The 13,357-nt window shown below is 41.7% G+C and overlaps 1 protein-coding gene across 2 annotated transcripts in view; it reads right to left on the reverse strand.

Annotated features, from left to right (window-relative positions):
- The window catches only part of PDE6D (phosphodiesterase 6D), a 54,543-nt gene extending 44,117 nt beyond the window's left edge, over positions 1–10,426 (reverse strand). Inside the window, exon 1 of one of the 2 annotated variants that reach the window (XM_032594535.1) lies at positions 10,203–10,426. The gene's annotated coding sequence lies outside the window, so the exon portion shown is untranslated. The remainder of the gene's footprint in view (positions 1–10,202) is intronic. The other variant, XM_030324745.1, reaches the window with a different exon arrangement.
- Positions 10,427–13,357: the final 2,931 nt, after the last annotated feature.

Consider the following 13,357-nt stretch of genomic DNA (forward strand, 5'->3'; position numbering starts at 1 on the left):
CTGCTAACAAGTGTCCGAATGAATGGCCAGTTAAGTGGCAGCCTAAGGCCAGAGCTCCTCTGCTTTTGCTCTTTCCACAGAAGATGGCTCAAAAGCAAAGGCTTAGAGTTAAATTCCTTATTTCTTATTCCATAAAAGTGGCCGGGTTAGATTCTCAGATTTAGTCTCTCTTAAAAAACCTTTCATTTAGCAACAACCTGTCTATGAACCACCCTTTCCAAGTAGAACTGTCACCCAGGTAGCAGTGCCACATATGGTATAGTTGTGCTCTCCTACAATCTGCCCATCCACTCTCTTGCCACCATGTGAGGACACAGGGAGAAGGTGGCCATCTGCAAGCCAGGAGCAGAGACCCCTCTAGAAACCAAATGAGATAGTATCTTATCTTGGACTTTCCAGCCACCGAACTGTTGAGAAATAAATGTCCATTGTTTAAGCTACCTAGTCTATGGTATTTTGTTATAGCAGCTCTAATAGACTAATACATGCTGCTTAAAACTTTCTGGAAGATGTCCTTTTCAAGTAACTCTAATCCCAAGCTACACCTTACTCTCTGTAACTGAGAGTTGAGGAAAAACAAAGAAGACCACAATAGAAAAGAATGATTTTCAAGTGAAAAATAAATCTGTAACTTAAACACTGAGGCAAGTTTTTAAACTCAAAATCATTAATACAGAAAAAATTTCTCTAGAGAGACATCATGGTACACTGTAGAAAAAACCAGTTTATACAAAGATAAAGCAATGTTTAAATTAAGGTTCTGCCTTTATCTCAGTGATAACCTCATCAATCTTTAATTTCCCATCTATAAAGTGGGGATAGTAATGTATAGAATTGTTGTCATAATGTAATAATATATCAAAGTACTTTGAAAAATTGAAAAAGACTATAGGAAGGTCAGATATTATTAGGCCACCCCTTTTCTTCTTGTCATAGTTAAAGTGTTATTTATATTAGAGCTATTTTGTTTAGTTCTGTAGGCCGCATCTAAATTCAGAGACAATAATTGCTCTCCATGACTCTGAATCAGTGGATCCACAATGCACTGAACAGAATACTTCATCAATACTGAGTATCTAGGAAGAGTGGTCTGAAAAATAAAATGGAAATGATATCTTGTTTAATTATATCAAATTACAAAAAAATGTTTTGCCTATTTTAGGTGTAGCATATATCTGAATAGAAATACTTGCTGAAAAGAATGCTTGTTAATTAAGAATGACTGTCACCAAATCAAAGAAATGCGGTATTGGAAAAGGATTTGAGTCCTTCTGGAGACCATCTACTCTAACACCTTCTCTGATGCATGTATAATCTCCTGCTGCAATACTCTTGATGGACAGGAGCACCCATGTGCTGCTGAAAATACTTTCTGGAAAATATGTGTGTGTGTGTGTGTGTGTGTGTGTGTGTGTGTGTATTTTTTTCTTTTTCTTTTTCCCCTCAAGGTAATTCTAATTGTTAGAAACTGGGCTAAGTAAACCTTGTCCCCTATAATGTCTACCCTTGAGTCTCATACTTCTCTGAGAGTCACATAGAACATGTTTACTTCTCTTTGGAACAGTATCTTAAGCTTCAGAAGAGAACACTCACATCCTTTGCCTCATTTTTCATGTTTAGGTCAAACCTTCCCACTTCTCAGATCATTGTATGTATGACATGTTTCTAGTGCCTCTCCTCTGGGACAGCACCACTTAACCATGACCCCCTCATTGTAGACCAAACAAATTCCTCACGTGTGGGACTATTACCTTCTTTGCCAATCACTGTGATCTTTATGGACATGGGACTGTAAGAAAATAGATTTGCTTTTCCTCTCAGTTCCAAAATTATCAGCAGGTCAAAAGCAAATAAAGAACACTGCTCTTAAAAATCTTAAAAATTAAATTTTAAGTATTCAAGCAATGACTGGCCTTTAAACTACCTTCCTATGATGCTAAAGCTCAGGAATAGGGACAAGTCCATACATTCAGAAGTCAAGTTCTCCTCTGTCATGGGGATTTGAGGATGCAGAATGCTGACAAGGAAGGCTTGTGAGCCAAAAGTGAGGTCAAATTTAATAAGAACTTAGGGCTGCCAAACCTCAGCACTGTTGCTAGCCCTTTATCAAATACATTGACAATACAGCTAGAATTTTTCATGGGAGTCTTACCATGTTCTGTTCCATTTCTCCAGAAGTTACTATAATTTTCACTATAAACCATATATAGAATCCTGAAAGAAATTTAGAAGGTCTGAAGAAGACTATAAATATCTAATTATATTCCAAAATCTTCCCCAAAATGTGAAAGTAGGAATACCCATTTTAAAATTCTAAGTAACATGATCAATAGGACATTATATTCATTTAATCCATTCAGGATAATAATAACTTCTCAGAGTCCATGCTTGAGGATCCTGGAAAACATACTATCAATCACAATCTACTTGAAATTTATGACTAGACAATGTGTGATCCACAGTGTTCACTGGCTATATGAATGCTATGTTTTGGTTGCTTTCCCAGAGCTTCAGTTGACAAACAAAACTGTATTTTAGAAAAGCATAAACCACAAACTCATTTTTAACACTTGGCAAAGGCATCTATTAGGGAATACTGATATTCAAGAAAAGTTTGACGGTCTACTATTTTTTTTTTTTAAAGTAGGCTCTATAGCCAAATTATGGAAAGAGCCTAAATGTCCATCAACTGATGAATGGATAAAGAAATTGTGGTATATATACACAATGGAATACTATGTGGCAATGAGAAAAAATGAAATATGGCCTTTTGTAGCAACGTGGATGGAACTGGAGAGTGTAATGCTAAGTGAAATAAGCCATACAGAGAAGGACAGATTCCATATGGTTTCACTCTTATGTGGATCCTGAGAAACTTAACAGGAACCCATGGGGGAGGGGAAGGAAAAAAAAAAAAAAGAGGTTAGAGTGGGAGAGAGCCAAAGCATAAGAGAATGTTAAAAACTGAGAACAAACTGAGGGTTGATGGGGGGTGGGAGGGAGGGGAGGGTGGGTGATGGGTATTGAGGAGGGCACCTTTTGGGATGAGCACTGGGTGTTGTATGGAAACCAATTTGTCAATAAATTTCATATATATATATAAAAAAAATAAAGTAGGCTCTATGCCCAGCATGGAGCCCAACGTGGGGCTTGAACTCATGACCCTGAGATCAAGACCTGAGCTGAAATCAAGAGTTGGATGCTTAACCAACTGAGCCACCCAGGTGCCCCAGTCAACTATTTTTAATAAGGAAATCTAAGTGAACAAAAGATCTAAAGCCAACTATTTTTGACTGGAAGTAAAGTCAAAGATCAAGGTGCTATGAGAAAGAGGATATGGGGGATCCAGGACCAAACTATGGACAGGAAATGCAAAAACACAAGTGAAAAATACTTTCAGAAACCTTCTGAGCCAAACTAGCTCTTTTTCTGTTGTCATACATTGAAATGTAATTAGTTCCTAGAAAAAAAGGAAACACTAGGCATACATATTTGCTTATTAACTAAATCATTTCTTCAAAGAGGCAAAACAGAAATATTATGGTTTCTCAATATGGAGAATAACAGCATGAAGGCATTGGTTTATCTCAGGAAAAAAATATGGCTTTCCAGTAATACTAACATCATGGTTATTATCATAATGTTAGTAATTATTAATAAAACAAATAACACAGTTAACACTTATTACTATGTGCCAGGAACTGTACTAAGTACTTTAAATTTTTTTTTTTCAATGTTTATTTATTTTTGGGACAGAGAGAGACAGAGCATGAACGGGGGAGGGGCAGAGAGAGAGGGAGACACAGAATCGGAAACAGGCTCCAGGCTCTGAGCCATCAGCCCAGAGCCCGATGCGGGGCTCGAACTCACGGACCGCGAGATCGTGACCTGGCTGAAGTCGGACGCTTAACCGACTGCGCCACCCAGGCGCCCCTGTACTAAGTACTTTATATGTGCAGTCTCATTTAAGGCTCATAACAACCCTCTGAGGAAATTAAATGGATACCGAGGTTCCGAGTTTGAATGCTCTGTCTAGGGTAACAATAGTGGAGGCATTAAGTCTGAACCCAGAGTCCACACTCTTAACCACTGCTCTATGCTCTGCTTCAGTTATGTGTAAACTTTTGTAGGTCTCAATTATTCTCCATAAAAGCTATACACACACAGCAAATGAAGCAAATGAAGTCCCTTTCCATCAAGAGTTGCCAATACTGAATATTATCAATTGATCTTTATTTATTTATTTATTTATTTATTTATTTATTTATTGTACACTCCGTGCCCAATGTGGGGCCTTGAGGGGGCACCTGGGAGGTCAGTTGGTTAAGCATTCAACTTCATCTCAGATCATGATCTCATGGATTGTGGGTTTGAGCCCTGCGTCAGGCTCTGTGCTGACAGCTCAGAGCCTGGAGACTGCTTGGACTCTGTGTCTCCCTCCCTCTCTCTCTGCCCCTCCCCCACTCATGCTCTGTCTCTCTGTCTCTCTTTCTCTCACTCTCCTCAAAAATAAATAAACATTAAAAAAATTAATAGGGCCCCCTGGGTGGCTTAGTCGGTTAAATGTCTGACTTTGGCTCAGGTCATGATCTCATGGTTTGGGAGTTCAAGCCTCACGTCGAGCTCTCTGCAGACAGCTCAGAGCCTGGAGCTTGCTTTGGATTCTGTGTCTCTCTCTCTCTCTCTGTCCTTCCCTGCTCACGCTCTGTCTCTCTGTCTCAAAAATAAATAAACATTAAAAAAAATTTTTTTATTTATTAAAAATACTCCAATGTGGGGCTTGAACTCATGACCCCAAAATCAAGAGTCACAGGCTCCACCAACTGAGCCAGATAGGCACCCCTATTGACAACCTTTTAAATTTTTGTCAATTAATTGGGAAAAAGGGATAGTTTGTTGAGTTATTAAGGTTGAATCTCTTAATTTATTCATTGGCTATTTTTCTTCTGTGAACTGTTCATAGCCTTTGTCCATTTTCAGTTAAATATCTTCTTGATTTGGAGGCAGTCATTTATATTCTAGATATTATATTAACTTCTGGAATATAAGTAAATAGGAATGATTAGCTAATCTTCAAAGAAAAAGTTAAATTACTACTTCATACCTTAGACCAAAGCAAATTCCAGATGGAGTAAAAATAATAAAATCATAAAAGCATAATTTTTCTTATGGTAGTCTGTCAGTTTCTTGATATTAATAAAGTTGTACAGTTGATTCTTGAGCAATGCAGGGGTTGAGGCATCAATTCTCCTCACGGTCAAAAATCTGTATATAAGTTTTGACCCTTCAAAACTTATTAATAGTCTATTGTTGGCTAGAAGCCTTACTAACAACATAAACAGTCAGTGCGTGCTTCATATGTTTATATATATACATATATATATACACATATATATAATAATATGGCATATATTCTTATATACATATAAGAATATGGTATATACTCATATATATATATATATATATATACACACACACAGCATATACACTGTATACCCATTCTTATATATATGAAAATATACCATATTCTTACAATAAAGTAAGGCAAGAGGAAAAAAAGTTATTAAGAAAATTGTAAGAGAGGTGCCTGGGTGGCTCAGTCAGTTAACTGTCTGACTTCCACTCAGGTCATGATCTCGAGGTCTGTGAGTTCAAGCCCCGCATAGGGCTCTTTGCTGACAGCTCAGAGCCTAGAGCCTGCTTTGGATTCTGTCTCTCATTCTTTCTCTGCCCCTCCCCTCCCTCAAAAATAAATAAACACTAAAAAAATTTAACAAAAAAAAAGAAAGTCATAAGAGGGGCCCCTGGGTGGCTCAGTCAATTAAGGATCTGACTTCGGCTCAGGTCATGATCTCACAGTTGGTGAGTTACAGCCCCGCATTGGGCTCTATGCTGACAGCTCAGAGCCTAGAGCCTGGAGCCTGCTTTGGATTCTGTGTGTGTGTGTGTGTGTGTGTGTGTGTGTGTGTGTTTGTCTCTCTTGCTCTCTGCCCATCCCCCACTTAAGCTCTGTCTGTCTCTCTCTCAAGAATAAACAAACATTAAAAAAAAATTTAAAAAAAAGGAAAATTGTAAGAGAAAATGCAAAAAAATAAGGAAAATACATTTACAATACTGTATACTGTAGTTATTGAAAAAATTGTCGCATAAGTGAGCTCATATAGTTCAAACCCATGTTGTTCAAGGATCAATTATATTTATTTTGAGGAGGAGCAGTTTGAATAGGTAGAACAGTGCATTACACAGACTACCCTAGAAAACTAGTATAAGAGGACTGTGATACGTTTATGTCATGGAAAGCAATTAAAAGTAATTATCTTTGGAAATTACGAACATGGTAAATTTATTAAGTGAAAAAGTAAGTTACAAAATAATGCTTGTGATTCTATTTTTATAAAAGCAAATACATTACATTAGCTACATTGGAAGGCTGTATTAAATTATCAATAAAGGTCATTTCTAGGTGGCTGGAGTTTGTAATAGAAAATTTAAATACCATTTTATTTACTTTGTAAAGATATATATATATTAAGTAATCTCTGCACTCAATGTGGGGCTCAACTCATAATCCCAAGATTAAGAGTTGCATGCTCCATCAACTGAGCCAGCCAGGTGCCCCTAAATATTTCTTTTCTTTCTTTTTTTTTTTTTTTTTACAGTTTTTAAAAATTATTTTTGAAAGACAGAGACAGAGCGTAAGCAGGGGAGGGGCAGAGAGAGAGAGGCAGACACAGATTCAGAAGCAGGCTCCAGGCTCTGAGCTGTCAGCACAGAGCCCCACATGGGGCTCGAACCCACGAACTGTGAGATCATGATCTGAGCCGAAGTCGGATGCTTAAACCGACTAAGCCACCCAGGCACCCCCCACTAAATATTTTTTTAAGTGGGCTCTATGCACAGCCACCCAGGCGCTCCCCTAAATCTATTTTAAAACTGCACAAGAACTTAGAGTTCTACCACATATCATCTGTGTAAATACATTCCAGGTGGATTAAAGAGCTAAACATTAAAAAAAAGATGAAAATAAAGAGTATTTAATTAATCTTGGGATAAGGAAGGTCTTGTTTTATCTGTCTGTTTAGTTATAACAAGTCACTTAATCTGTATGATTTTTATCAGTTTTGAATATTTAAAAAATTGGATGCAAAATGAGAGTTGAGTGACTAGCCCAAGGTCAGGAAAGTCTTCTTAGATACAAAATGCAAAAGCCATGTGCAAAATATTGATGAATTTGAAATGATAATTTAAAATTTGTTTAAACAAAAAAGGAGATGAGCAATACATTGATAAAAAATAGTTGCAATATACAGAACAGGCAAATGATTGATATTAAAATAAAAACACCTAGGGCGCCTGGGTGGCGCAGTCGGTAAGCGTCCGACTTCAGCCAGGTCACGATCTCGCGGTCCGTGAGTTCGAGCCCCGCGTAGGGCTCTGGGCTGATGGCTCAGAGCCTGGAGCCTGTTTCCGATTCTGTGTCTCCCTCTCTCTCTGCCCTCCCCCGTTCATGCTCTGTCTCTCTCTGTCCCAAAAATAAATAAAAACGTTGAAAAAAATAAAATTTTAAAATAAAAACACCTATAAACCAATAAGAAAAGTAAAAAATTCAAAAGTAAAATGGGCAAAGGGAAATTAACAAGCAATTCACAGAAAAGAAATTCCCAAACAGAAGATTTTGCAACTTCTCTAACAATAGCTAATACATAATGCTTACTAGGGATCAGGTGTTTTTTTAAATGCTTTAGCTATCAACTCATTCAATCTTCACAACAATCCTATGAGATAAGTACTATTTTTATCCCTGATTACAGATGAGGAAATTGAGGCAGAGGTTAAGGAGTTGCTCAGGGACACACAACCAAGAGTGCAAGGCTGGGATTCCAACGCAACAGCATATAGCTCTACAGTTCGGAATCACTCTTAAGCACCATGCTATATTGCCTGTCCAGGGATCTAGGTACCCAGGGAAATACAAATTAAAACAAGATTTTCATTTGTCTAAATTGGCAAAAATAAAAAGACATAGTCAATGTGAAAAATGAGTATTGTCAACACGGTCAGTAGGAGAATATCTCGGCACTTTCTTTTGTAGAAAAAACTGTTACAGAAACAGATACAAGGAAAGTTAGAAAAACAATTTACCCATAAAAGGTGGGCAACAGGTAGTTTGTTTACTAAAAACATTGGTTTTTTTCCTCGAAGGTACTAGCAATATAGAACTCTTTTCCTTTTCTCTCTTAATCCTCAGATGTCAACAAAGGGTACCAGACGATGGCATCTTATTGGTTCTATGCTAACTTTTTTATGTGGCTGCTTCCCTTGAGATTTAATCAGCTCAGGTCAAACCTTCTCTGAAAGCCTGTTTCTTGACACACTAGCGTCATCATTGAACTGATTAATTCACCTGCCCTCCTAGTGGGCTGTCGCAGGTTCTTCTTTCTACTCTCTTCCCTATTTGTCCCTTAGGCCTCTTTCTCACAGCTGCAAGAGCCCAGAATGAGGTGAGAAGTTAAACTTTCCCCTTCTGCTTTGTCTGAAAGCCATTTAAAAAATTCTTTCTTGTTTTCCGGCAATACATTAATTCCTATCGGATAAAAACGTTGCTTCTGAATTTCCCAATTCTGCACAGTCTCTGGCTTTACTGTCGACAGCATACCTGTTAAGTAACATACAAATTCCTTAAGGGAAAAATAAATCTGTGTCAGAGTTCTTCTAACACGTCAGCCATCCCTATTTACTTCTAGGTGCCATTATGAAGAGAAACAAGGAAAGGTGCATGAAGCTATAAAGAGGCTGTTACTAAACTTCACCACGGTAAAAGTATGAAAGTTTACAACACATGGCAGTACGCATAGGTGATGATGCCCTCTGTTTTTTCAAAGGAAGCACAGCAGGTCGTTTCCATGTGAAACTTCTCATTTGTACATCCAAAACATCCTGCAACTTTTTGCATTTCTTGTTCTCACATTTACTACCAAGTTGGTTTCTGACTGTGACAAAGCAATTAAAATCTGCAGGGCTGAAGTGGGCATTGTGAAAACACACAGGCGGCTCAGAGAACAGTCTCCGCCAAATCTGTTAGGGAGGAGACCTAAAGGGACGACTACAATTTCGCTGAGAGAGGAATTTAAGAATGTTCCATATTGTAGGCACAGGATGTAAAAAAGAGATTAAGGTCAGCAGGAAAATGTGAAATTGGAATGTACGGGATTGCATTTTTTCATCCGCATCATACGGTTACCCACCAACACTCCGTTAAAACACGAGGCTTCCTCACTACGTGAAGGAGAGAGGCTGCACAAGCGGCACCACAACAGGCCCGAGGCAATGATTCTACATCCTGCTAAATCCCTACCGTGTCCCCAACGTAATCAAATAATTGCTGGACAGCTCCACCTGTCTACGCGTTAACCACACCGACGCGACCCAGCAGACACCTTTGCCAGGAGTCCCAGTGCAAAACCCAAACACCTGAAGGCATCTCACGCACAAGTTTAGGGTCCTCATTTCGCTGGACAGAAAAGTGAAAAGCTGAGAAAGCAGCAGCCACCATCCAATGCCTCAGAAGGCCAAGCCAGAATTAAGATAAGGTCGATCCCGGACTTCTCTTTCCCCACCTTCCTCGGCTCCAGTCCTGGAAGGAGCCATAAGTGAGGCAGAGAAGTTGTGGAAACAAGGGCGGGGGTGGGATGGGATGGGATGGGGGAACCCGAGAGAGTTTCACACAAGCATTGCATTTGTCCCACACAAGGTCACTCGCTCCAAGTCACTTTTTCCTGCTCCCCCGGTGCTTCCCGCCAAATGGGCTGCTGGGCTCCGAGGCCAACCCACCGCGCCCCCACGGCCCTCCCCTGCGGGCCGCACCCTTCCCGGCCTCTGGGTGCGGGCCGAAGCTCGGAGCCAAGCTGGCCTCCCCGACACCCGTGTCCGACGCTCCGCGCTTCTCCCAGCCCAATTCCGGGTCTCCTCCGCCTCCAAGCCCCCGGGGCTCGCGTCAACGTCCCCTTCCTCCCTCAGAACGCCCCTTGCCCCGCCTCCAGCGCCCGGTCCCGCCGGGGGCATGGAGCCGTTCTTTCCCTCGCCTCCCGCCGCACTCCCGTCCGGTGTCCACCTGGCTCGACCCTCGCCCCCCGCCAGTCTCTCTCAGAGAGCGACCGCCTCCCAAGTCCTCCCGGCCCCCCGCACGCCTCCCTGGCGGATACAGTTTGAAAGCCCCTCAGGATCTCCCTGCCCGCTCGTCCTTGGCTGACATGATGCGGCGGCCGCCGCCCGCGGCTCTCCCACGCTGGCCCGGCGGAGCCTCGCAGACGGTGCCCAGGAGCCGAGGACGGAGCCGCAGCCCGGCCTGGAGACCTCGGGCGAGCAGCGGCAGCGGCCAGACCCGGACCGGCCTCTCCCTCCCCTCAGCTCCCGCTCCTGATCTCTTCTCCTTCCCCCTAGCCTCGGAGTGCCCGCCCCGAAGCCATGGAAAGCCCGCCTCGCCGACTGGCAAACCTGACAGCCAATAGAAATACTCAGCGGCTCGCGGAGGGGGGGGGGGACGACGAGCGTCAGTGGGAAGGGCCCTCCCCGGGAAGTCCCGTAGGACAAATCGTTCCTTAGGTCTTGTTGCCTAGACTTTGCCCCAGCGGAGGGTTTGGCTTCAAATCTGCAGAGACTCGAGGGGCCCGCTCCCGCCGCTGGGCACACTAAGGTTCTGGGATGACAGCAGGTTGCACTGGGCGATGCGAAAGAGACTACATTCCCAGCATTCCGGAGAGAGTGCTCGGGGGACCACAGATCCCATCACGCAACAAAGAGGCCCAGGGACTACAAATCCCAGCATTCCCTGCACCCCGTTCCTCTGTAACTTAGACTCCAGTGTGCCGCGCAGTGTGCGCAAATTCATAAACCGTCCTCTGCCTTGGGGGTTTCTGAATTCGGAGACTTGAAACTAGGCGGGAAGACCCCGTTAACTCTCAGAAGAAGATGACAGCCCACAGAGAGGTAACATCTGTTTACATGGAACTCAGAAATCTCCTGCAAATCATGGTAAGACTGCAAACAACAAACAAAAACACTGATTAAACCATGGAAGATAATGTAACAAAATGACTCCTTCAAATTGTGCTTGTTTGCTGGTCTGGGGCGCTTTTTACTTGTTTTTCAGGGGTTTCTGGTGTGCTACTGCGTTGGACTGGGCGAGATATCGATTGTATACTCAGAATATCCATACCGGAAGGGATATTAAGAAAATTTGCCAATCCAACCCGTGTCGTTTTACATGTGAGGAAACTGAGGCCCAGAGAGGCTCAGAGATTGTCCACCGGCTACAGCAAGTTGGGATAGAGTTAGAATTCGGCCCTAAGTCTCCTGATCCGCAGTCTGGGCTGTTTACACCACACTAAGGTGGCGATATTTTTAGCAGCATGGCTATGTGATTATTATTCTGCTTGGTGAAGTTTCCCCATCCAGGTTGAAATACCCAGAGGTTAAGTAAGCATTTATTTGGTGAATTTCCTGCAAGTGAAGGAGTGTGATGTTTATCTTCAGTCTAGGAAGGACTTGGTGTTTTGATTTGTTCTTTATTGCTCAAGGTGACATTTAATGTGATTTCAGTTCAGGAACTAGGTAAAATTGTACTGTAAGCTAAGGTTTCCTTAGAGATCTCCTATCTCTTTTCCTAGGCCTTCCTTCCTCTTCCTGTCCCCTTTTCACCCACCCAATTTTTCCTTCCATGTAATTCAACAAAAAGCCTTTTCAGGTTTCCGGTAAAGAGTGAAAGGCATTGTCACTGCCACAAGGAAGATAACCATCTAGTTAGGAAAAAAAGGAGACTCTGCTGAGATTTAAGATGGGCTTCAATAAATGTCTTAAGGGAAAGGTCATCGGAATGCCACAGAGGTTCTGTGGAAAGATTAATTCTAGCTGGCAAGACTTGATGGAGGAGGTGGCATTTGAATTTGAAGGACGGGTGGATTTTTTTTCTGCTGAAAAACTTACTCTTGAATTTTTTTGTTGTTGTTAATGAGGTATGGCATATGCAGGAAGGGCACAGGTTTTGCATATGTATACACCATCCCCCAAATCAAGATTTCTAACACCCTTGTGCCCCTCCGCAATCAGCACTGCATCCTCCCACCCCCAAAACCACTCTTCTGACTTCTATTACCACAAATTAGTTTTGTCTTGAATTTCATTTAAATGTAATCATTTAGTATGTAGAGTAAGTGGCATTTTTTGTTCAGCAGTTATTTTTGTGAGATTCATCCATGTTATATGTAACAGTAGCCTTTTTTAAAAATTGCTTACTAGTATTCCATTGTATGTATGTAGCAATATTTATCCATTCTGTTGATGGGTATTTAGGTTGTCAGCTATCAGTTTTTGGCTTTTATTAACAAAGCTGCAATGCTCATTCTTATAGGTTTCCTTTTTGTAGACTGCACTCATTTCTAGGAGAGGAGTAGCTGGCTTGTACAGTATGCATATGATCAGCAACATTAGATATTGCCAGTTTTCCTAAGGGTTTGTATCATTTTGCCTTCACCAGCAATGTAAAAAATTCTAGTTGTCTTTCATCCTTGTCAAAACAGGGTCTTGTCAGTCTTTCTAATTTTAGCTTTTGGCTAAATGTGGTCTCTTATAGTTTTTTTACATGGTCTCTGGTGTTGAACACCTTTTAATTTGCTTTTGACCATTTGAATGTCTCTTTTGTGAAGTGCTTGTTCAAGTCTTTTGCCCACTCTTTAGTTTGGGCTTTTTGTCTTCTTATTTATTTGTAGTTCTTTATAAAGTTTGGGTATGGAGTTCTTGGTCTGATACAGGCTTTGCAAATATCTTTTCCAAGTCTGTGGCTTGCCTTTTCAGTTTCACACTGGTGTCTTTGGTAAACAGCAATTCTTAATGGAGTGCAATAGTTCAGTGTTTCTTTTATGACTAGTGCCTTTTGCATTGAGTTTAAGAAATCTTTGCCTACAGGGTTGGTAGGATTTTTTTAATGTTTATTTACTTATTTTGAGAGAACGTGAGCGAGTGACAGAGCATGCGTGTGAGCTGGAGAGGGACAGAGAAAGAGGGAAAGAGAGAGAATCCCAGGCAGGCTCCACGCTGTCAGCACAGAGCCCGATGCTGGGCTCGATCCCACAGTGGTGACATCATGACCTGAACTAAAGTCAAGAGTCAGACGCCTAACTGACTGAGCCACCGAGGCACGCCAGGGTTGGTAGGATTTTAACAGGCAAATATGAAGGAAGAGCATTGCAAAAAAGAAGAGAGAGCTGGGGCATCTGGGCACGCTGGCAGGGCAGAGCCTGCTTGGGATTCTCTCCCTCCCTCTTTCTCTGCCCCTGCTCGCTCTCGCTCGCGCTCTCTCTCT

This window comes from Lynx canadensis, chromosome C1 (assembly GCF_007474595.2).
Source record: "Lynx canadensis isolate LIC74 chromosome C1, mLynCan4.pri.v2, whole genome shotgun sequence".
Taxonomy (NCBI): Eukaryota; Metazoa; Chordata; class Mammalia; order Carnivora; family Felidae; genus Lynx; species Lynx canadensis.